The sequence below is a fragment of the Equus asinus genome, chromosome 7 (assembly GCF_041296235.1).
Source record: "Equus asinus isolate D_3611 breed Donkey chromosome 7, EquAss-T2T_v2, whole genome shotgun sequence".
NCBI classification, from domain to species: Eukaryota; Metazoa; Chordata; class Mammalia; order Perissodactyla; family Equidae; genus Equus; species Equus asinus.
Window position 1 is genome coordinate 92,576,758 of NC_091796.1, and position 22,627 is coordinate 92,599,384.

The window sequence follows — 22,627 nt, forward strand, 5'->3', positions numbered from 1 at the left end:
GAGAGTCCACATCTTCAAAGCACCGCTAGAAAAGGAAATAATACGGGGGCCAGGGAGAGGGCAGAAATAGAGGAATAAAACCCAACTTCGCGGGCAACTTCGATAAATCTGGTAACTGGCGGCAAAAAATAGATTCCGAGGGCTGAGTCTGGTCCGGATGAAACGCTACGACTCCTTCCCATGTCGGAGTCTGGGGTTGGAAGCCTGCCACTGGCGTCTTGCCACGCGAGTGCCCCCAGACAGCAACACACCCACTGGAAACGCACGTGAACAAAGCTCTCGCCCCAGGAGCCGCCGCCTGCGGTTTCCTAGTCGATTCCGGCTTCTCCAGAGAGCGCAGGGCGCACACAGGGTTAAGTTAGCTCCCTCCCTGGTAGGAGGGAGAGGAGGGGGAGGGGAAAAGCAACATACTGTCTCAGGCTGGGTACCTTGTAGTTAGTTGTACGTTCGAACCCTGTGGTCGTCACTTGCGAGTTTGCATCTTCCATAGCCACCGCAGAAGTACCAGAGCGCGGAGATAACATCAGCGGCCGCAATCTCCGCTCCAAGGCGCCGCGCTGCTCCTCCCTGGGTGCGTCTCTGGCCCTAGGTCCCGGGTGTCAAGTAGCGGCGAGGCGGCAGCTCTGCGCCCGCCGCCGTGTCCACCCAGCCCCGGGACCAGGTTGGCAGTTCTCAACGATGGGCAGGAGGGACCTTGGCGGAGACCCCTAAAACAATACCATGCCCCGGGAGCCCGGCTGCTGCCGCGCCAGCTTCTTCCCTTTCCACCTCCCCGACCCTGTCGGATTCGGATGAGCTCACTGCGAGGAGACGCGACCGCCAGGTAAAGGCGCTGAGGTGCCAGGTGGAGTTTCCAGTAGCCGCCCCGGCTGCCGCTATGCGGGGACCACGCGGTCTCTTTGAGGGGGGGCATTGTTTCTTTGAAACGGTGGGAGGTGGTCATCGGGGTGGGATGTTTTAGGCTTTTATCTTTATCCAGAGAGAGAATAAGCTGCTTAACTCTCTCCTGACTTTAGGGAGGTCTATTTGCAAGTCGAATTCACCTCCTCTAAAGAGTTTTGTAACTGAACTCTGGGTCAAAACGCAAATTTGTTAGCTTGCTGGGAGCGTGGATTCTAAATTGGGGTTTCTAGAGCCACTAAGCTTGCCGGAGTCCACCTTCTCATCTCCCCAGAATGGATCTGTTAACTTCTAGGAGTAACACCCTCCTACTCCCCCACCTCCGCGCCCGCTCCATCTGCTGTTAATGTCACCAGTGTTATTAGCCGGCGGTTGTCTCACAAGCCACCAGCGCGCCCCCTGCCCGCAATCCTGGATGGATTAGTGGCTAAGAAGACGCAAAGGGTGCTAGTTCGTTTTCCTTCCAGTTGGGGAGGGGGTTGCTTTTCCCAAAATCAAGTCTTTCTCCAGCCCGGCTGATCTTCAGTGGCCCGGCACTGAGCTCAGGCCGGCGCGTCTGCTGGGCGCGACAGTCAGGGCCAAGGCGCGGGGAGCACTCAAGGCTGAACTGGGATTGTGTTCCCTGCGTCGCATGCGTGGGACGCGGACAGGGGGCGGATAACGCGCCCCAGGCTCTGAGCGCAGCGGCTGGGCGACAGCGAGGAGGGCGGGAGCAGAGCCTCGCCAGCTGCCAGCGCGTCCCCGCCAGGGCTGGGAGCCGCCGGGAAGGATCCCTCCGCTGCGTTGACCAGTCCTGGGCTCGTTTCCGCGCTTTCAGAGCCGGCGCGATCACTTCTTATTTGTAATCAGGCCCAAGATCAAGGTTGCCACCTGAGGTCGGGGCACTAAACAGGGAAAAGAAGTATGGGGAAAAGGGTGATTGGGGCAAGCTGTACCCACACTTGATACCCAGGAAACTCCTGAAGCGCGTGGGACTGTGGCCAGCGGCAGCTGCTGGTGGAGGCGGAGGTCACCGCTGCTGTCGTCGCTGGCGCTTTGCTCCTGGAACCTCCCAGCAAGATGGCACTCACTGTCTGTCCTAGTCTAATTAACTCCCCCAGCCATGCCCCCTCCTCCACCGGGTATTTATTAGTTGCACACTGAGTTTGGGGAGTAGAGGAGCTAATGTAAATATAAGTGTCGGCATTTTTCTAGCCATCTTTGAATAAAGCAACAGGGGCAGCGACCTGCGCGCACGAAGCTGGGTCGTGTGTGCTTCTGTGTGAGCGCGTGTGCCAGCCAGAGTGGGTCTCGGGCGTGCGTCTGGGTGGGTCCGTGCGTGGCTTGTGCTTGGGAGGTAAACCGGGCGTTTCTCCAAGTTGTCTTAACATGATTTAGGCGCTCAAATACGTGAAGGCGGTAGACACAACAGGGATGCGAAGGAAGTAAAAACAATTGGGAAAGTGGTGCCAAGTGACTCAGGCTTTGAATTGAGGACAGGGAAATCGTCCCGAGCCGGTCGTGGCCACCGCCCCTGCGCAAGTCTGCTGCGATAGCCGAGCGGATCCGTAGGGAGTTGGTCCTGAGCTAGCTTCAAGCTCGCCGGTTGCGTCTCGCGTGGGCCCACCGACGGCGCGTCTCAGCGCAACCCGGCGCTTGGCGCGAGCTCGCTCTCCCTCTTCTGTTCAGTTTCAGCCTCTCTACAGACTTGTTAAAACATGACAGCAACTTACTGGAGGCAGGAGGAGCCGCAATGAAATGCGAGAAAACCAGAACCTTTTTTTTTTCCTCCCAAGAAAGAGACGTGCACCTGGTTTTCTTAACATTACACTTTAACCTTTGCAAAGAGATTGCGAAGTGGAAACGTTGCCTGTGTACAAATGAAGCTTCTTTGGCTGTCAAGCCTGTTTCCTAAATCTTTGAGGCTGGATTTGGCTGTCCGCTGTAATCTATGGAGAAACTGAACAATGCGTTTTCCACTAGCCAGGGTGAAGGGAGAAAACGGGATGTTTAAAATAATCATATTAAACTTTGGATTATTTTCTCAATTAAAGTTATTTAAGAACGTCCCGGATCAGGGAACTAGTGATGGGTTGGGGGCAAGTCACCAAGGTTGCCTGCATTTGAAATAACGCCATCTTGGTTGAGAGACTTGTTATATTTTTCCTCCCTAATCTCATGTTTCGATCATTTCTCAGCGTCTAAGTACTAGATCCTCTGGCTTGGAAGTACAACACCGGTGGGCAGGGGAGAAGTCGACTTTCAGCGCTCAGATGGGGGCATTATCCCTAAGAGTTGGGGAGTGAGATGGTACACGGTAAAGAGAGGAGAAAGCGTGCCTGGTCAGGGTGACATCCGTGCTGCTGTTAGCCCCGGCGCTGTGCAACTCTCTTCAGGGAGGATAGGGTTAAAAACCTAGTCTGACTTTGCCTCTTGGAAAGCTTTGGGTTGCAGCCGCGCCTCCCAAGCATTCTTTAAACCAGAAATGTGGGAGGGACTCTGAGAGCCAGAGAGGGAGGGAGGGAGAGAGAGAAAGAGGGCTCGAGGAGGGGAGCGCGCCAGAGCGCCAGGGACCGAGGGAGAGGAGGAGCGCGGGATCGGCGGAGGCGATCCCGCGAATTCATTACTGTAAACATCTCCCGGGGGTGTCAGGAGGGGTGGGGGTGGGGGCCGCGGCGCCTACATTAGCCGGGCCGCGTCGGATTGAGGCAGCAGTGAGGTCGGAGCAGCCTCCGGACCCACGCCGGGCCAGCGCGGCACTTGGAGCAGCCCGGTGCTCGCCCCCGCGCAGCGCCCCTCGCCGGGCTCGGAGCGGTGGGCACTCAGGCGTCGGAGGCGCGCCTGCCTGGCTCTCCGGCCGTCCCCCAGGGTCCTCCGTCTCTGAGGAGCCCCGGCCCTAGGGGGCTACTTTCCGCAGCCTTCCCCGCTCGCCCTCCTTCTCTCGGGACACATTGGCTTGGCCGAGGCGGAGAGGGGGAGGCAGAGGAGGAGAGGAAGCGGGGGCCGCGGCGGCCGGAGCCGAGAGAAAGTGGCATGCCCGAGCCCTGGAGGCGGAGGTGGCGGAGGACGGGGGAAGACGATGCCGCGGCTCACTAGGGGAGAAAAGCGAGAGCGAGCGAGGCGAGCGGGGCGCCCGGGCGCCGGCCGGCTGCGCGGAGGCGCGCGCCGCTCTGAGGCTCCGGCCTCCGCACCTCCGCGCCCCGACGCTGCGGGCGACAGGGCCGGGCTCCAGCAGCCGCCACCGTCGCCGCCACCCGGAGCACCGAGCAAAAGTTTGGATGGGGGGAGGACGCGGCGCTGAGCGGGATTACCACCAGGGCTGGAAGGAGACCTCGAGAACCTTCGCAGGTAACGCGCGCCCCTAATCGTCTCCTTCCAAGCCCCTCTGCTGGGTTCCTGCTCTCTCCTAGCGCCTTTCCTAACACTCGCCAGATTTGGGTGAAAGTAAGGAGGCGAAGTTCAAGATCTCAGGGATGGGTACCTAGCGCCGGGAGACCTATAGTCAAGCTAGAGGGGCCCGTAGCGCTTCTCTGCGCCCGGTGGGCAGCTGTGCGGTGAGGCGAATCGCCCCGGGCAATGGATGAGAGCCCTCGGCCCCAGCTGGTGGCTCCTCTTGTAGCTTGTTGGAAATTTAGAATGTGGATTGAGGGGCTTTTAGTATTCTTTAATCCAGGGACGTGATGCATGGATTTCACTCACTCCCACCCTCACCCTCTCCCCCTTTTTTAGCTTCTTTTGTAAGTGACAGGAGCCCACTCCCATTCGCCCACCCTGTTTAGCTGGTGCAGAAAATCAAATGGGCTGCGTGTGAAAATTTCAAGGAAAGGGGAGAAATCCTCCTTCTCCCTTTGACATCCCTGGAGCCTTTCCTCCCTCCCTCCCTCCATTCACCTTCTGGCGTCATAAAATAGGAACTTTAGAAGTCACATTTTGATTGAAGGGGGAGATGAAACTCGTTAACCATTGCTGACGTGAATTTGCAGTGATTATCCGCCCGTTTGTGCGTGTGTGTGTGTGTTTGTATGTGTGTGCGCGCGTGTGTGTGTTGGTGGGGGTGGTTAGTGTTGCAGAGAGGCCGATCTTTCCTCGGTGGCCTGATGCATCCCGGTGGGGGGAGGAGTGAGTGAGTGGTCGCATGTGTGCACTGAGGCGGGGACGGCAAGAGAAGACCACCGTCACGTTTCCGGAACAGAAGCCTGACTTAGTCTAACAAAATAGCTCCTGCCTTTTACTTCGAGAGCAAAAAAGATTCCACACCCAACTCCCCAATGTCCCCTTTCTCCCAGTCAAGTTTTGAGTTTCAAAGCAGCTCGATGCCTGCTATTGCTATCACCTTTATTATGATCATTATTTATTCACCTGAAAACTCATCGTGCCCTCTCTTGTAAATGGAAATCAGTCTCCAAGAGCTTTTGATTAATTTTAGTGGAGGGAATCTCTTGTAAAGCTTACAGTAAGCTTATCAAGTGCAAGGCACAAATCCGTGTAAATGCTTGTGCAGGAGTGCAAGGTGCTGATTAGATTTCTCTACACGCTGCATTTGCTATGCAAAGCCTCTTCTAAACCCGAGCTATTGCTCCCCACTCAGCTGGGAGGCTCTATAATCAGGGAGCTTTGGGGCATGTCCACTCACTCACAGGCTTATTGCTAAATTTATTATGTCTAACTTCTCTCACCCGAAAGCTAATATGAAGGCTAGCTTCCATATCGGGACCGATATTGTCTGTGGACTTAAGTGGTATGACCTTATTACATCTCCAGTAAAAGGATCCCCCAAACATTTTGAGGTAAAGAGAATGCAGGTTGGCATTTGTCCAGGGATATATTTGGCTGTTGCAGTATGAATGTAAAATTTTAGGTCAGTATAGAAAGTGTTAGAACTGGACTTTTTTTTTTTTTTATCACATAGCAACATGCGTCAGATACATAGGATCTATAGATCACCATATTAGAGGGTCATAAATCTTTGGGTAGTATACATACCATGAAAAGTTGCTTGTTTCCCCACAATGTTGTTGCTCCCCACAATAAGACTAATCTTCCTCCCCTCCTTGAAAGTCCAAAACAGGATGGGGTTAAACCATTTAAGGATTTTTAATAATCACGCATGACAGTGCAACACTATACTGTCACATTGAGTTGCAAATACCTGTGACTGAAGGAGGTTGGAAGATGAAATTTCAAACATTAGTGCATGTCTCTGCCAGTAGGTACAAGAAATTGTAAAAAGAATTGGGCTAGCTGTACTGTAGCAGGACCCATTACAAACCTAGCATGGAAGGAATGCTGGGTTGTTTTTTTTATTTTTTTAAAAAAAGCCCAAATCTTAACACTTCAGTAGTTTCATTGCAGTTTCAGAAATTCCAGGGGATGCTTTTAACAGAAGAAAGTAGATTCCCAAATGACTCCATGCTGGGCTCCCTTAAGGTTCCTGAGGCAGTCATGGTTTTTCCTCTATGCCAGCTTTCAGATGAGGTGATCTTTTCCGAGTTTTACTTTGAGCGGCTGGATCTAATTTGAACCTTCTCTGATACCCCTTACATTTATATTCTGGCCTGCTGCAGAGTTTGATTTAGGATCTAGACGTATCTCCCTAAAGCAACCTTATATCATCCCAGTTTGAAGCTGTGGTTTCAAGAAAGGCTCAAATATGTACAAGTCCCGAAGTCTTATGCTATAGAGACCCAGTGTGAACATCTGATCTAGTTTGACATTTCAGCTTTGTACTCTGCAAGGAGGAGTTGCTGCTTCTGCCATCAGCAGTGTCTGAAGTTAAAAAACAGCAAGGCTGACCGAGGAGCAGCTCTTGGTTTTGCACTCTGTTTAGAAGATTCCAAAAAGGTCAAGGTGATGTAATTTTGTTTCTATTCAGGTCAGACCTTTCTGGATAATCATCTTTTAGTATCTTTAATTTCAATTCAAGTTCATTTTTCACTAGATTACTTTAATAACTTCGTGGTTTCTGCCACAGTGATTCAAATTCAGTCCATTAGTGACCTCTATCTGTGAGAAGTGAATACTCATTGTTTTTCTCTCTTCTCATCAGATTCTACAGATTACGTGTGTGGTGGCGGGGGGGGGGGGGGGGGGGGGGGGGGGGGTATCTAACAGCTCTGTAGTTCGTTCTGAATATTTACATTTTCGAACTTGATTTTTCTAATATAGAGTTTAGTGTGGGTGATGATATTTAACAACAATAATAAAGATGTTACGGGCTAGTAGGCTACTAAGTGATTATTCCATATAGCACTGACAACATGACCAACGTAAATAAAACCCCTGACAATAAAAGGATTGTACAGTCAGGGAGACTAATGTTTTGAGACTGACAATGCTGCTGGATGTAAGTGAAGTTTTATTGCCCCCGAGTGCTTACGTAACAAGGGAAACTTGAGCCAAGCTCAGAACATATATGTGGTATCTAGACTTCATAGTAGCATTGTGTGTATGTCTTTAAATTCACCGGTGCTTCTCCCGTGAACTTATGGTACAGATCAAGGACGAGGTGGGGTGTGAGAAGGGTGTCTGCAAACAGATGGTCTTATAAGGAGACTTTTAAAACTTGATTCCTAATCCAGCTTTATCTTCTGAGGGTTTCTGAATCGAAATTTCAATTTGAGTTGATTATCCTAAATGGTAATTGAAGACAAAGTTTACTGAATTTCTTAGGTGGGCGGATACCATTATCTGACATTTTCCAGATGGTTTTTCATGTAGTGATATTTGGGGATATGGAATTTTTAGGAGGTTTTCTTTCTTTTCCCTTGGGCGGGTTTTACGCAAGAGACATTTTTGAAGACCAGTTATTATTATTATTAAAGTTAAACAACCGTTATAATACCCTAGCCAACTTTCTTACTTTTCCCCACCCTCCAAATTGCTTTACTTTTTTAACTTATATTTTTCTTCTAAAACTGCAGGTTGAAGATAGGAGTAAGACTATCAGTATCTTTTTACCCTTTCAGTAATGTGACCTCCAATTAAGTATCTGTTTATAATAAAACACACATACTCACATACACATCAAGAACCATTTTAAGACAGAGATTCTTTTCAAGGTTTCAAATGTGTTCCTTTTTAAAGAGCTATGACACAAATATTGTAATAAAAATATCCTGTGTTTCAATGAATACAGAGACTTATTTCAGTCGCATGGAACAGTAAAACACTGTATTAGCAAAATAATCAGTGGTATTTTCTGTACATGCTCAAAATCTGTTAGAACCTTCATGGCTTTTTTCCTTGGCGAATTTCGCATCTACTGGTCTTTTTGGTTTTCTTTGATTCCTTCTACTGTGGCTCTTTGAAGTGATTCAGAATTAAACAGTAGCTACTTTTTTAGGGAAATTCATCATGTTATGTTCAGGATTCCAGAAGAGTTAATGATGCAGAAAAAGTCCTGTAAAACATCTTTCTAAAAGAAGTCCTTCTCTTGCAGGCTTCCGACTTACTGGCCTCCTGTACCATTTGCAGTGAATTGGAACTCCGTTATTTATTTATTTTTCAAATACCACCTCTAACTTAATTTAATGTGGGATGTGATTCTGCAGAAGCATGCAGCGCCGTGTGTCCTGTGTCGCCTGAACAAAGCAGTGTCGTTTTTACGGATCTGTAGTAGGGGACGGTCAAAGAAAATATCCTTGTATAATTTGGGAAGTCAAAAAGCCGCATTCATGATTCTCACACACTGATCAGTTTTTCTGTGGATGCTTAATAAGGGCACACATTTTCTAGCAGTTTAGTGGTTCAAGACCTCAGCCATTTTTTGAAGCGTTCACAAACTAAATCTCGGGTGCTCCTACCCATTAAGCGCTCGTTAGAACTGAGCTGTCTTTCTCATTTTCTTCCCAGGTTGCTTTTAAAGGAACGTGCAAGAAACTTGGCAAAAGGTCCTCTGTTCCCCTCAGTTCACGGGTCATGTGTTATATTTCAGTTCTCTTTATTAGAGCTTTCAAGACGTAGATAAAAGAATCTTCCATCTGAACCTTTTAAGAACCTGAGGGCTTTTGGATTTCAACCCACCAAAAAATATCAGGTCTCAGAGTTCATAGATGCTATTAGGCCTCAGAACACTGAAACCTCCTTCAGCAGGGAGCAAAAGAACAATGGCTCCTAAAATTGGTTCACAAATATATTGTCCATTGAAGTCAACAGAGGTCATGTGGCCGAATGGAAAACATTAGCCTCATATGAGTCTGGAAATAGGTCCACATGCTGGTGTCACTCTTAGCCCCAGCTGCCTGTGGGCGTCACTTTCATGAAAATCCAGTGTCAAAATAGCCTCTGTGATAGTTTCCTTTCCCACTTTTCTCCAAAGCTTGGACTCAAATATTTTGAAGACAGAAATAATGCAAGGAATTGTAATATTCCTTATAGATATTAGATAAATAGGAGTACATTAGATAAGCATTTGCCATAAAGATTCCAGCAAATTCTGTTTAGGTCCTGAGGGATGAAATTGTATTTAAAACACATTGATACCTAACTAGCATTTATTCCCCTCCTCTCTTAAATTTTCTGAGTCTCACATAAAGGATTGCATTTGTTCCTCGCAACTGCCTCTATGAGTTGGTATGAGAAAGCCTTACTAGCTCAGCTTCTCATTGGCTAACTGGAGCCAGAAAGAAGTCGAAGGCTCCCGAAGGCTGCACAGAGTTCTCCTTTAAACCATTTGGCTTTATACAAAAGGATGAACATGACATTTTATTACATAGAAGTTGAATTCTCTAGATAGAGTTTAGAAGTTTCCTTCTTTATGAAGCCATCCAAAAAGATCAGAGTTGATTTTTTTAATTAAAATAGTAAAAAACATTGCAATCATATATATATATTTAGATTTTGTTAAAAAGCCTTTCACTCTTTCTCCAACAGTAAATTGGATACAAGTTGGCCTGTTCTGAATGAGTATAATTTTATGATGTAGGTTTGTGATTTGGGACTTTACTGTGATGGGAAGTGAGCAATAGGGAGGTTATTTTGGAGGAAAGAAAGATGTATTTATATAAAGAAAACCTGCATTCTCGTGTCAGCATACTCCTTTCTACATTTATGACCTTGGACGAATTACTTAATCTCCTAGAGACTTAATTTCCTCTCTGCAGAGTTCAACAGGGTTGTTGTGGGGTCAGCTAAGATTAATGAGTGTGAAAATACCTTGATAATAATACAGTGTTATATTCCCATAAAGAGGCATTATTCAAATCGATACCATTTATCACTGCATGATTTTCATATCCTAGGATAGTTCTAGGTTTTATATAAATAAAATGGTAACCAAGACAGAGTTCCCTGTCTTCCAGGAGCTTTCCTTTTGTGGGTGCTATGGGATATCACCCAACCAGTAAAGTGTCTGGTGGCCCTCTGCATCACTTCTTCCCTTCATTCAATGGTGCATTATCTCCTTTTGTGAATTAGCTCTATTTTGATGCAAGTCCTTTTCAAGGATCAAGGGTAATTAGGGTGAGTTGAGTGTGAGGGCCTAACTTTCCTTCCTTGGCAGCTTGGCTTAGTGTTGGAAACTAAATTGATCACAAATAGATTCCACTGAGGATCTTTTGGGAAGAAACCATCAATGTTCCCTAAGTAAGATTGTTTCTCTTTGGGGCTGGGTTTCCACTTTAGCCATCCAAGTTACCTTTTCCAAAAATGCAGTCCTTAATAGAATATATGATGATTTTTTAAAACTTTCGTTTTGCAAAATAAGGCAGGCTAGAGCAAAAGACTGTCTTTTCAGTAGTTTGGCAAACCTCCTGAGCCCATGACCAATCAATGGAAGGACCTGATTTATTATGACACTAACATTATCTCCAGAGCTTGGCTTTGTTTTGACTTTGTTAGTGTCATAAACCCTTGTGGGACAGTTCTTTACAACTTGTTTCTCCACATTTTGTTCCATCGTATTTTTATAATTGTTGAACCTGAGACACTTTTAATTTTGAAGGTTCCAAGAGTGAGCATGTTTATTTTATTTTCCTAATTTATATACATGCAGGCCTTTGTAAAGGTTAATTTTTAATTGTTTTAGGGTTTCTTAATTGAAGCCTGCAGAAAACGCGTGCATATGTGAAGTGTGTACTCACAACATATTCGGTTAGATTGTGATCCTTGGTGGGAAGGAATATTTCTACCAGCAATTGAATGTATGGCAATCCGTATCTGACACTGTCTTTTCACTTGCTGATTTGCTGTTTGCCAAAGGTCTGACATTTGGGTTGATTTTTATTTTTTTTAAAGTTGATAAACATTTTAGTGGTCCATCGTAAAGTATCTGGCCAGAGAATTGTATTTTAACATGACCAATTACTTTCATAGTTTGGCAGAATTAATCTGAAGACCTTTTGTTCTGGCAGTGCTGAATGAAATAATAATAGTACTTGAAGAGGGAAAAGGTTTAGTACTACTTGGAAGAGTTCTGCTATAAAACAAGAACAGTGTGTAGGTATATATGTGAGACAGAATGTGTTTGTGTGCATCTTTGAAATGCGCAAACTAATCTAAGTCTTAGATACTATGAGGAGGCAGTACTGTTACATCCTTAAGCTAGATGGTGCTGGTTTAGCTCATATGTCCCCCATATAATAGAATAATGAGATAACCCAAGTTATTTTTAATTGGATATTTTCTTTTCCTAAAATGTCCCAGGGAATCTCTAAATAAAGAAAAGCACAGACTGCAATGAGGGAATATATTTTTGTGTGAATGGGTTGGTCCTCATGAAGGAGATATTATTCTCGTAGAGGCGGAAGTTATACACCAGGTAATGAAGAAAGCTTTCTCATTCATTCAGGAGATGGTTTTACTACTTACCATGTAGCAGGCATGGAGTAAGACTGGAGAGGCAAATGTAGGTCATGCAGGATCCCTCCTCTGAGGCTTCCCAGGCTGGTGAAGAGCATGGGAGACACAAGAACGTAATTGCATGGCAGTTTCATACACGGTTGAAGACTGCACAGGCAACGCTCGTAAGTGTGAAGAGAATGCATTATGTTAATGAAAAGAACTTTACGTCTGGAGAAGGATAGTCTCAAGTTCTAATGCTGGCTCTGTCACTTGTTAATTGTGTAAACTTGGGCAAATTTTTAAATGTCTTTTAGTCTTCATCTCAAGTCTAAAATGGGAGGAAATACTTTCTACGCACAGAACTATTCTTCGGACGATTGAGATAATTCAGTAAACCGTCTACCTGTCTGGCACACAATAGAGATTTAATAAATGCTGACTGCAGATCCTTCTCCTCCAAAATGATAATGATTCCATTATGTTACTCTCCCCTTCTACAAATATTTTTGCCATTTCTCTGGATTGTCAAAGAAGGCTTTTGACCTCTTGAACCTATTCACTAAAGGGATGTAGTCTCTTCTGCAAAATAAAATTTCATTAGTTATGCATGTAACAGAACATGAAAAGGACAGCAAAGGAAATGAGCACTTCACGAAGTGGCAGAATGAGCTCATAGCTAGTGGTGTAGAGTGTAGAGTGACGGTGTGAGAGGGACAGAGAGAAGGGAGGAAGGACAGCACTGAGGACTTGTCTCAGTTTGGGGAATCAGAAAGCGATGGCAGCTTGGGCCCTGCTGAACTGTAGTCTTTTTGTTCACTGAAAGCAAAGCCTTTGGCATTTGAGGGGTGCTTTTTCATGTACCCCCACTCACCTCCATGCATCTGTCACTCAGGGTGACCAGTACCTGCATCTTGCAACAAGTCCCAGTCTAGACAACGACACTAGGCACCTTGAGCTGTGATTGTCTTGTCTTTGCCAATGTACAGAGATGTTTTTATCAGAATGGATTTTAAACACTTGCTTCATACGATTCATCTCACACGTGACTCTTGGCAGAGTCGTGAAAATACTTTATTATAGAAGATTAACCTGTAAATTATTGTTATATTTATGTCATGCTTATTCTGTACTTATAGAATGATTATACCTTGCTTGTATAATGCTAGATGTTAGAATTAGAATGATGCTTTTGGGTTATCAGTTCATGGTGGAAATAGTTCTTTCAGAAAGTTATTTTCAATTAATTCAAGTAAGGGAGCTTCTTACTGCTTCTATGGCAGATACTTCTGAACGAACACAGGGCTCAGAGGCACTGGTCGAAATACACAATGCTGAGGTTATTTTTCATTTATTGTTACAATAGCATGTATGCACAGTATAATTTTTGCATTCTACTCAACAATTGAGATTTGGTTCTTTTTCATTGTTGTTGACACAATGAATCTGTAAATTTATTGATGTGGGAAATTTAAGAAGATGTTAGGCACCACTGAGACCTCCAAGTCTGGAAACACGGAACCTTTTCCTGTTACGATCACATAATATATGATGTAATGTATACACATAAAATGAGTCAAATTGGAGCAAAGAGAAGCAGGCACTAGAGTATATTTTTTAAGCTGGGAACATCTTGGTAAGTAGCATCTGAACCAATATTCCACCCAACAGAAAACAATAAGACCTTGTTTTGCTACTTTAGAACATCTAAGAGAGATTAAAATTCTTTGGGAAATTGTTTAAAACAGTTTTTTTACCCAAATAGGTAAGGAACAAGTCCAATAGTGCTGACGGCAATGGAATTTAAAACTCAATTCTAATAATGTCTGAGTCTTGAAGGAATGCAAGGCAGACATCCGTTCAAGTCATGAGCTTGTCACTGGGGATTTGACACAGGTTGATTCCTTCCTGTGTGCCAGGCACCATGCTAAGATTTGTGCTAGACAATTGGGACGCTCTTTCAATGAAGACCTCGTCCCGGCCTGCCAAGAAATCTGATGGGTTGGCCTAGAGTCGCCCTTTCCCAAACTTGACCCATCCGTCTGAATTAACTGAAGAAATTGGTTAAAAATACAGGTTCTCAGGCTGCAGGCCTCGAGATTCTGATTTATTAAGCCTGTGATGAAACCTGCCAATGTGGAGGCACAAAACTCCCAGGATTAGAGATCACTGACTTAGATAGTTTTTAGAACTTTTTCCGACCCAGAGACTCAATGGTTTCATAATCACCTGATTTATAGTCATTTGTAAATTGATGAGAACATTTTTTCTGTGTATTTTGTCACATAGGAAACATTGCTGGATTTAACCCAACTCTGCTAGGAAAGAACCTTCAGAGCGGCCAGACGTCAGGGCTGGTTTCACTCTTGGTAGCCACGTCTCATGTGTGGTCTCTCCACCATCCATCAGTATCCCTTAAAGCATTGTAGATTACAGTTCTCGGTGTCCCCAGAGTTAATGTCCTAAAAAAAGCAAATCACATCATATTAACAGTCACCTACTGCTCGGATTCCCTATCTCTCTGGATAAAGCCCTTGCAAACTTTTTATCGTGACAAGTGAGATCCGCTGCAAACTGGGTCTCAAACCGTCACCCAGACCTTCTTCTCAAGTACCCATCCCATGCATGCATGTTCCAAAGATGGTAAGGCATGGCCTCCTGATACGCAACCTTTCCCCTGCTATTATCCTTTACATAGACTATTACCTGCTCACTCTCCATTTGGCAAATTCTTTTCTTTGAAGACCCACAGGAATTAAATTAATCACTCCTGTCTCTGGGTTTCTACAGTTTTTTGTTTGTAGCTCTATTTGGTCTCTGTGTCATATTGAAATGTGTCTGTTCACATGTCTGTCTCTCCTCTCTCATTAGACTCCAAGAACCTTGGCTCATTCATTCCATCTCTCAAACCCTAACAGTAGTGCCCAATGCACCAGATTCTGCATAAATGTAATTGAATGAATAAGTACATAGTTGCGCTGGCCAATCCTGGAAGACAAGAAGATTTATAATCTAATGACAGGGACTGCTTCCTCAGAAGTGCTTTCTCATTCTCATAGGTAGGTCACCCAACAGGGCAAAAATGCAACCACTACCTTTCTGCCTTACTCTAAGCAGGTTTGTCAGCAGATGCCTGCTGGTTAACCCAACCCTGATCAGCATCAAGCTTTCCAAACCACACATGAGGCAATTCAGATGCCACACTGGAAGATCTGTTTAAAGCAGAAATAATTTTGCTTGATGATATATGATTCTTGGCACCGAGTAAAACCATCAGCTAAGTAGATGTTCACACAGATGTGGCTTCCACGGAATGAGACATTTAACTCATAGCTTTAACTTTGTGTATCTTTCTTGGCATAATTAAAGAGAGCAAAGCAAAGAACCTGTGAAAAATTTGTGCATTTGCTCTCTTCTTCATTTTTTTGCCTTTCCTTTTTATTTTGATCCTAGGCACAATATTTCCTGATGGAGGTATCTCAGAAGCCAGGGCCCTCCAGAGAGGAGAAAAAATGACCAGAAATCATAACTCCTTCATCACTCTGTCTCCACAAAGCAGAATCCATCTTAGTCTTCATGATTTGCATGTTGAATACAGCAAAGAACATGCGAAGGTTACAATAAATTCTAAACTTACGTGGTTTAATGTGATCGTGATGGTGACGGTAATTGGACTTTAAGTCCTCTTTGTTGGACCAAAGACAATTTCTAACAACACCTTGTTACTTTCGTGGTGGATTACTGATCGATGCACAGAGATGACTTGGATGTGTGTGTGCACATATACACACACTCCAATCTCTCCTCTCCCTTTTTCAACAAAATTTTCAGTGGCTAAAAGGAGTAGAAGATAGTGGAGCATATTTTTATATGCCCCTGCCTTAACTCTTGGTCCCCTCTTGACTGGCTATACATTGGTGACACTTTCCATGCCAATGGGAAACACATGGATTAACACTGAGAAATGATTTTTAATAAGCCACTCTGCTTTAATACTAAGGGCTTACACCACAACACCGGAAGATCTGATAATTTAATTATAAGTTAATTTATGGGACTGTTTAGAAACAATACGGTCTCCTGATTCTTGAATCATACTGAGTATCAGCAAGGTCATATTCTCATCCAGGGGAATTCATGATAATAATAGTAATTAACAAAAATAATAATTGTATTGATCATGGATTAAGTTTATTTAGAGTGCTGCTTATGCAGTACATGTATATTATCACATTTAAACCTTCACAAAAACTCTGTAAACTAGGTTCTGTTTAGTAATGTTGCTAATAAACCCATTTGACACACACAGAACCTGAAGTGAAGAGAATTGCCTCAGGTTGCTTATCTTATTTTGTAACTATTGTTAATTATCTTTATAGGATAGGTGAGCACTGGGTAATTTCTGAAATCAACTCTAATTGTATTTTTTTATGCCTTAAAAATCAAAGTCAGAGGTGATTGCTCACTGTCCGGTGGGTAACCTGTGGTCTAGCTTTCCATATTTGACTTTTTAATAGATAACTATCTAAGGTATTTGCTCTTTGCCATTTTTGAGTGAAAAAGATTTTTGAGTCTTTCAATGTATTTCTTTAAAATGGGAAGAGAGAAGAATCAGGGATATGAAAATAAAGTGTGACAAGTTTCAGCATGTTTTCAGTACTAACGAAAGTCTGTGGATAAGTGCCTAATGATTCAGGAGTGCGTTTATTGTAGAGAACACTCTCCATTCTTTCCCTTTACGCTTTATCAGCATGACTAGTAAATAGTTACATGGTTTGGTTTGAGATTCCTTCTTTTTCCCTGTGGAGGTGATAATGGACAATGGAAAAACCAGAGGTCAGATAATAGCATGAAGCTAGTGGCCTCTGAGGGAGCCTGGGAATAATGGAGAATTGGCTGTGTTATAAATAGCTCAAATTCTCTCCTTTTCTAAATCTAGATAATTGCTCCGGCGGTAGACTTTATTGGGTGAAAAAAATGACCAAGAGATGGCCTGGGAAAGCCTGTTGCACATTGAGAATTTGAAAATAAGCACAGTATGTGCTTGTAAGTCTTCACCCTGTTGAATTTGATTTTTGACCGTCCTTCCCTTTTCTACCTTTCTGCTGATGCGTTCTTCTCTGCGTGTATCAAAGTTGTGTTTTACGAATTCAAAGATTGTAATTAAGGCCTTTCAATTATTTATCCTTCCTAGTTCCATGTAAATATTATTAATACTGTCTAAATTAAGTGATCCATTCCTCAATTCCTTAATTTCTCTTTAGCCATCTAGACCACGGCTACTGGTGTTTCCACATTCTTTGGTCACCATATCCCCATTATCTGTCATGAGGTAACTGTGGAGGCATCAGCAGATTATTCCTGACTTGGGTTAGTCTAGGTGAGCTCATTGATGGGGTTGTTTGTGAAAGCAGGATCTGCCCAGATGTGGGCAGAACCAAAGCGTTTGGTGGATCAAAAATCTTTTCTATCTGCAATTTGCAAATGAGAAAAGTGGTCAGGCCATGTGAAAAAAACCTAAACATACTAGTGTCACTCCTACCAGCAATGGCTGTCAGATTTGTCTAGACCACAAGAATCTTTAAGCGATCAGCCTGTGACCCAGTGTCGCTCTTCCCTCTCCACTCCCCATGCTGAACTGCCTGGTTTATCTTCTGGACTTCAGTGTCGATGTGTTTTAGAATGAGTTAATCATTCTCAACAAAGTCCCATTCTGCTTTGTTCATACTTCTCTATTAAACAAGGTACCGTTCTCTGGAACTACTACTTACTGTCATCTTTGATTTCTCCTTTTCACTCATTTTCAACTCTTCCATCACTCGTTTGTGCATTTTTTAAAAATTCTGTTCTTCTTGCCCTTTCATTTTGTTTCTGTTGTGTCCATCCTAGTTAAGCCCACATACATCTTCCCTCCTCCGGTCCGCACACCATGGTGACTTTACTCTTCCTCATTCCTGTGCTGATGATATTCTTCTCTGTTATTTACGCCATCAAGTCTGAACTTCTTAGCTTGGCACTCAAGGCCCTTCTTCCTGTAGCTTTCCCTAATCTTCCCAAAGAAAGTTAATCTTCTCTTTTGAACTAAATATAAGGTGTGCCTTTACTTTTGTCTTTCTAGTAGTCTCATTGTGGTGTAACATTTTACCAAATGCTTTGTCTCTTCTGTCTGTGAGCTCATTTAGGGCAAAGGCCAAGCCCACTAAGTGTTTGAGAAGCTAAATTGAACTCAGGCATCTGACCCCAAACTACCTCTGAAACTTACGTATAGCACGAGTCTTTGTCTGTATATACTACTTCCCATCAGATTTTAAATATTGAGGAAATTAATATTAGCAAAGTTTGCACAAATAACTCATATGTATTTGAATTTTAAAGCTATTTAATAGAAGAAGCTTCTTTTGTTCCCTCTGTGGAATACATTGTCGACGCAGTGCACTCTCGCTTTGAAAACAGAAAGGTGGAACATTCCAACAGCATCATCAGTCCTTGGTTTATATTTGTAAAACCTGTAGTCTTTTCAGGCCTCTAGGCAAGAGCAAATAGCAATAATCAGAGGCATTAGACTTGATTATGTTGAATTAAATTCTTATAACTGAGGCTTGATAGCCAAAATTAGTGGTGTGGTGGTTTATATTGAAAGAGATGCTTGCAATATTGCAAAACCATGGACTCCAGCTAGCTGGAATCTTTGAAGACATCTGGATGTTTTGAAAAATACAACAGTCACATGCTTTTTATTATCTCCCTAAGTGTATTCTTTTTAAAAGGGAGCTGCATAAGGGCATAGAGTGGGTTAATGGGAAGGCCATGGAGTGTGTATTCAGATGAATGGATTTGAATCCTAGCTCTGCCTCAACCAGCTAGACTAACTTGAGCATATTTCTTCATTTTTGTGTCTACTTCCTCAGTTTGTAAATAGAGGAAAAATAACACGCATCTCATAGGATCACTGTGACGAATAGATTAGGTGATGCCTGACACTCATCAGGTACTAGGAAGCGTTCGCTCCCTTCTCCTTTGCCCTCCGACTTGAAATAATATGAATGCTGTGGCTTACAAATGACTATTTTTTCCTGCATGGATGAGACAGTTCTATCATACTGTGTCGTTGTTTCCCCAGGAGCTCTCTGTGGGGCCACAGTGCCTCTTGCCCAATTTCTCCATAACAATATTTATTTCTGGGGCCCAGAAGAGGATATAATCCCCTGGAAATAGTCATCACTCTATCTCAATTAGGACACTCACTGTTGAAGAACTCTTAAAATCCCTTCTCTTTCAGGGAAAAAAGAAATCTTTCCAGCAGTCTCATCGCCTCGAAAACAGTGGGTATCATGGATTAGTAGAAAAGAATTACCCAAAGAAAGTGCTCTTAAAAACAACTGCCTGCAGAGGAGTCTGGCTTATCAATAGGCGAAAAAGGAATCTTTCTACTAAATTTCAGGTTGTCACTGTAAACAGAAAAATCGCAATGTTCATAATGTAGTCTGTGGGGACAATGCTGTGAGTGTTTCCATTAGGTGAAATTCTCAAGTAAGAGCTTCTAAGAATGCACATTAACTCTTTGAGAACCCTAGGGAATGTCTGTTAGGACACAGGTAAATGACAAAATGAAAACTGTTGCATAGAGGGAAGGAAAAATGGCATATGAAGTAAATAATTACATTGGGGACCACATTCAGGAAAATATAATGTGATGTGAGACACATTTCATTTAGCACAAATGACCAATGTAATTATAATTGGCTAACGAATTTCTTTTTGAGCATAATATTAGTGTCATGCAAAGTTATGAAGGTGTTTCTCATATCAAAACCCCATAGCCATGCAAAATTATATTTGTAGACTTCTTTTCTAGTGAAGAATCAGTGTTGTTTGAGCCTTTACCTAAATTTCAGTTTGAAGGCTTATCCACAGTCTGGAAACAGAATGTTAGAAGATAGGAAGGATCTGTATAACGTGAGATATATATATATATATTTTTTACCTTTAACAAGCAGATATTAGAACTTACCCTTGATTCTATTTTTCTTTATGTGGAAATATGGATCTGCTTGTGCAAAATGCTTGGGAAATCTGAAAAGGATTTTATGGGAAAATTGTAACGTTTCCTTCATTGGCGATTTTTAAAATAGCAAGAATAATTATCCTGATGGTTTGGCTTAAATTTGGTCTTCTTATGACAGGCATGCAAACAAGCTGGCTTGTCATTGTCCCTTCTTGGTCCATGATTCTTTATTTCTAAATCATTAGTGGAATTTCTATGAAAATATATAGCAGAGTCATGGAAAAACGAGTATTCAGATGATTCTTCATCCTTAAGTGACAGAGAGACTCGTAAATAATGAAATCTAGCGCAAAATCGCTAATTTAACTGGTAAATTGAGCTTGATTCTGACTCCACCTTGTTAGCAGAACGCCTAACAAGAGGATGAAAGGATTGAAACTTCAAGTCCCATTTCCTTCTCTCTTCAAAGTTAAGAGCACATTCCTGCTAGAGGAGTGGCAGTTGGGATCTGTGAAATGTGGTGAAGGACCATTAGGTCATAACTGAAGTGATAGAAGGAATGAGGTTGTTTGGAACAGTTAGGAAACGCAAGGGGAGGAGAAGCTTAAGAAGGGCACAGGCCCGCCACTGGGAGAAATAATCTTGTAGAGTATACTTTGCCCAGTACAGTATTTCTTACTCTTCTCCAGTGGATATTTATTGAGAATTCATAAAAAGATCAAGTCTTTGCTTTTTTTATGTCACTCTATGATTTAACTCTGTAAAGCCCAACGGATAGCAATAGAGGCTCCAGTGTCACCTCCACTTGTCCTGTTTAATGGGAAGGGATGGGAGGGGCAGTACCTTGTGGTTATGGGCATATCCAAACATGACTCCAGGTAGATGGAATCTCAAGTATAGCATGGTCAAGCAGGGTTGGAGTTAGGTGGACCTGAGTTTGAATCCCAGCTCTACTGTTACTAAACTTTGGGCAAATTATAAATTTTATTTAAGCCTCTTAATGTAAAATGAAGATATTATTTTACAGGGTTTTTATAAAGATTAAGGGAAATGAGTTATGCAAATTATTATGCATAGTAGGATCTTAGTATATTGATGTTGGTTTTACGTGTGTTTGGCTAATTACCACTGTGTTCTAAGTTCTTTAACCAATGGATGGGTGAATGCATGCACGGATGGGTACATGGAATGGACGAATATATATGGTGGTTCTGCCCTGAAATGTCTAAAAGATTCATTTTATTTAAGATTGCAATGGACCCTAAGGGACTAACTGAAGATTTAATTAATTAACTCATAGTTTCTTTTCTTCCTTAAAGCTTTCATTTTGGTTATATTATTTTCCTATCTCCTGTAGTAGATAGGGCATGTGTAATTATCTCTGTTTCATCGATACCCAGAGAGGAAAATTAAATGCTGAAGGTCATGTCCCTTTCTGTTTTATGTAGCTGTGTACCAAAGAGTCATTTTATCAACACTTAATGCCAGGAATTGAATTAGACAAGCAGTGTGAGAGACTTAAAAGAGCGATAGGCTAGTGGGCAGAAGGACTGAGTTCTAGTTTTTGTGCCATGTCTAAAAGAATCTTGGATTTCTATCAAATTACTTAATCTTCTTGGGCCTCAGTTTCTTCATCTGTTCAAGACTGGGCAGTTCCAGTAATTCTCTGATTTTCAGAATCTAGGGAGCCAGCATTAGTGGTTAGGAGCTTGGCTCTGGATTTTATCTGCCTGGGCCTGTAGCTGCCTTCACTGTTTCGCAGCTCTGGTACCTTGGCAAGATACGCAATCTGTGCAAGCCTCACTTTTCCCATCTGTGCAGTGAGGATAGCAAAATCAAAGCCCCTTAAAGAGTTGCCATGAGGATTAAATGAAGTGATGCAGGTGGAATATTCAGCATGGTACCTGGTACAGTTACGTGCTCAATAAATAATAATGAATCTTCCAAAATAGCTTTTTCAGAGAAAGGTAAGGTGTCACTGATGTTTTCAGAAAGCAGGAAACCTTAATGTGCCCTGTATTACTGACCCAACAGCCTAAGTCATGCCCTTCAGAGCTACCAAGGGCAGATGATGACAGAGGAATATCCCACAGGCCTCTTGAAAGAGAGATATGGTCCCTCCAGCTCCTTCTAGGAGCTCAGCAAGTGTTTGACGACAATAATGTTGATAATTCTGTCATAGCATGGAGTTCCCTGGTGCAGACAGGTAAGACCGGAGACCTTTTGGTTTACGGCCAGATTTGGAAGGCTGATTGTGAAACCTTTGATGTGAGTGAGCCATTCCAGAAATCCTTCCAAGAGGCCTAAACTGCTGTAACTAATGAGTCTTGTTGCTCGTGTATCTGATGCTCCTGCCACTGCCTTAAGTCTCTGAAAAATTTACCAGCCTAACCTCCAGGATCTCGTTTTAGAGGATGGCAGGGACAATGGCATTTTTTGATACAGTGCACAGTGTATGACTCTCACATGGAATTTTAACTGTGGGTTTTTGTAAATTAAAGACTTTCAGGCACAACACCTACAGTGAATAAGGCAGGAAATACTTAGAGACCGGCCACCTTCCACCTGCTAACTCTTCTTTTGATTCAGATAAGACTGTAGGGTATCTGCTTGAGTCATTGTCGTGAAATGCACACCTGCTCTTCTTTGCAGCATTCAGACAGAGCAAAAGGATGCAATGGATAGTGCAGCAATAATCGTTTATTGGCCAAGAAACATGAAATCAGGACAAGATGTGATGACAAAATCTTCTTAGAATGCAAATAGGATATTTAGTAGTGGCCAACTTTAAGTGCCCGCCCCCAGTAATCCACGTGCTCTCTCTTTCTCACTCTCCTTCTCTCTCTCTCTCTCTATCTCTTGGTCTCTCTCTATCTCTCAGTGGGCTCTGCCACTGCAATCATCTAAAGGTCATTTCTCCTTGTCGCCACTTGTGACTACAGTTGTCTAATCATACTTTCATCCTCA

General features: G+C 43.3%; 1 protein-coding gene across 2 annotated transcripts in view; it reads left to right on the top strand.

The window, feature by feature from the left end:
• Nucleotides 1–393: 393 nt before the first annotated feature.
• FLRT2 (fibronectin leucine rich transmembrane protein 2) overlaps nt 394–22,627 on the top strand; it is a 94,553-nt gene continuing 72,319 nt past the window's right edge. The window contains exon 1 of one of the 2 annotated variants that reach the window (XM_014846713.3): nt 394–823. The gene's annotated coding sequence lies outside the window, so the exon portion shown is untranslated. Of the gene's footprint in view, nt 824–3,416; nt 4,228–22,627 lie in introns of those variants that run through there. The other variant, XM_014846712.3, reaches the window with a different exon arrangement.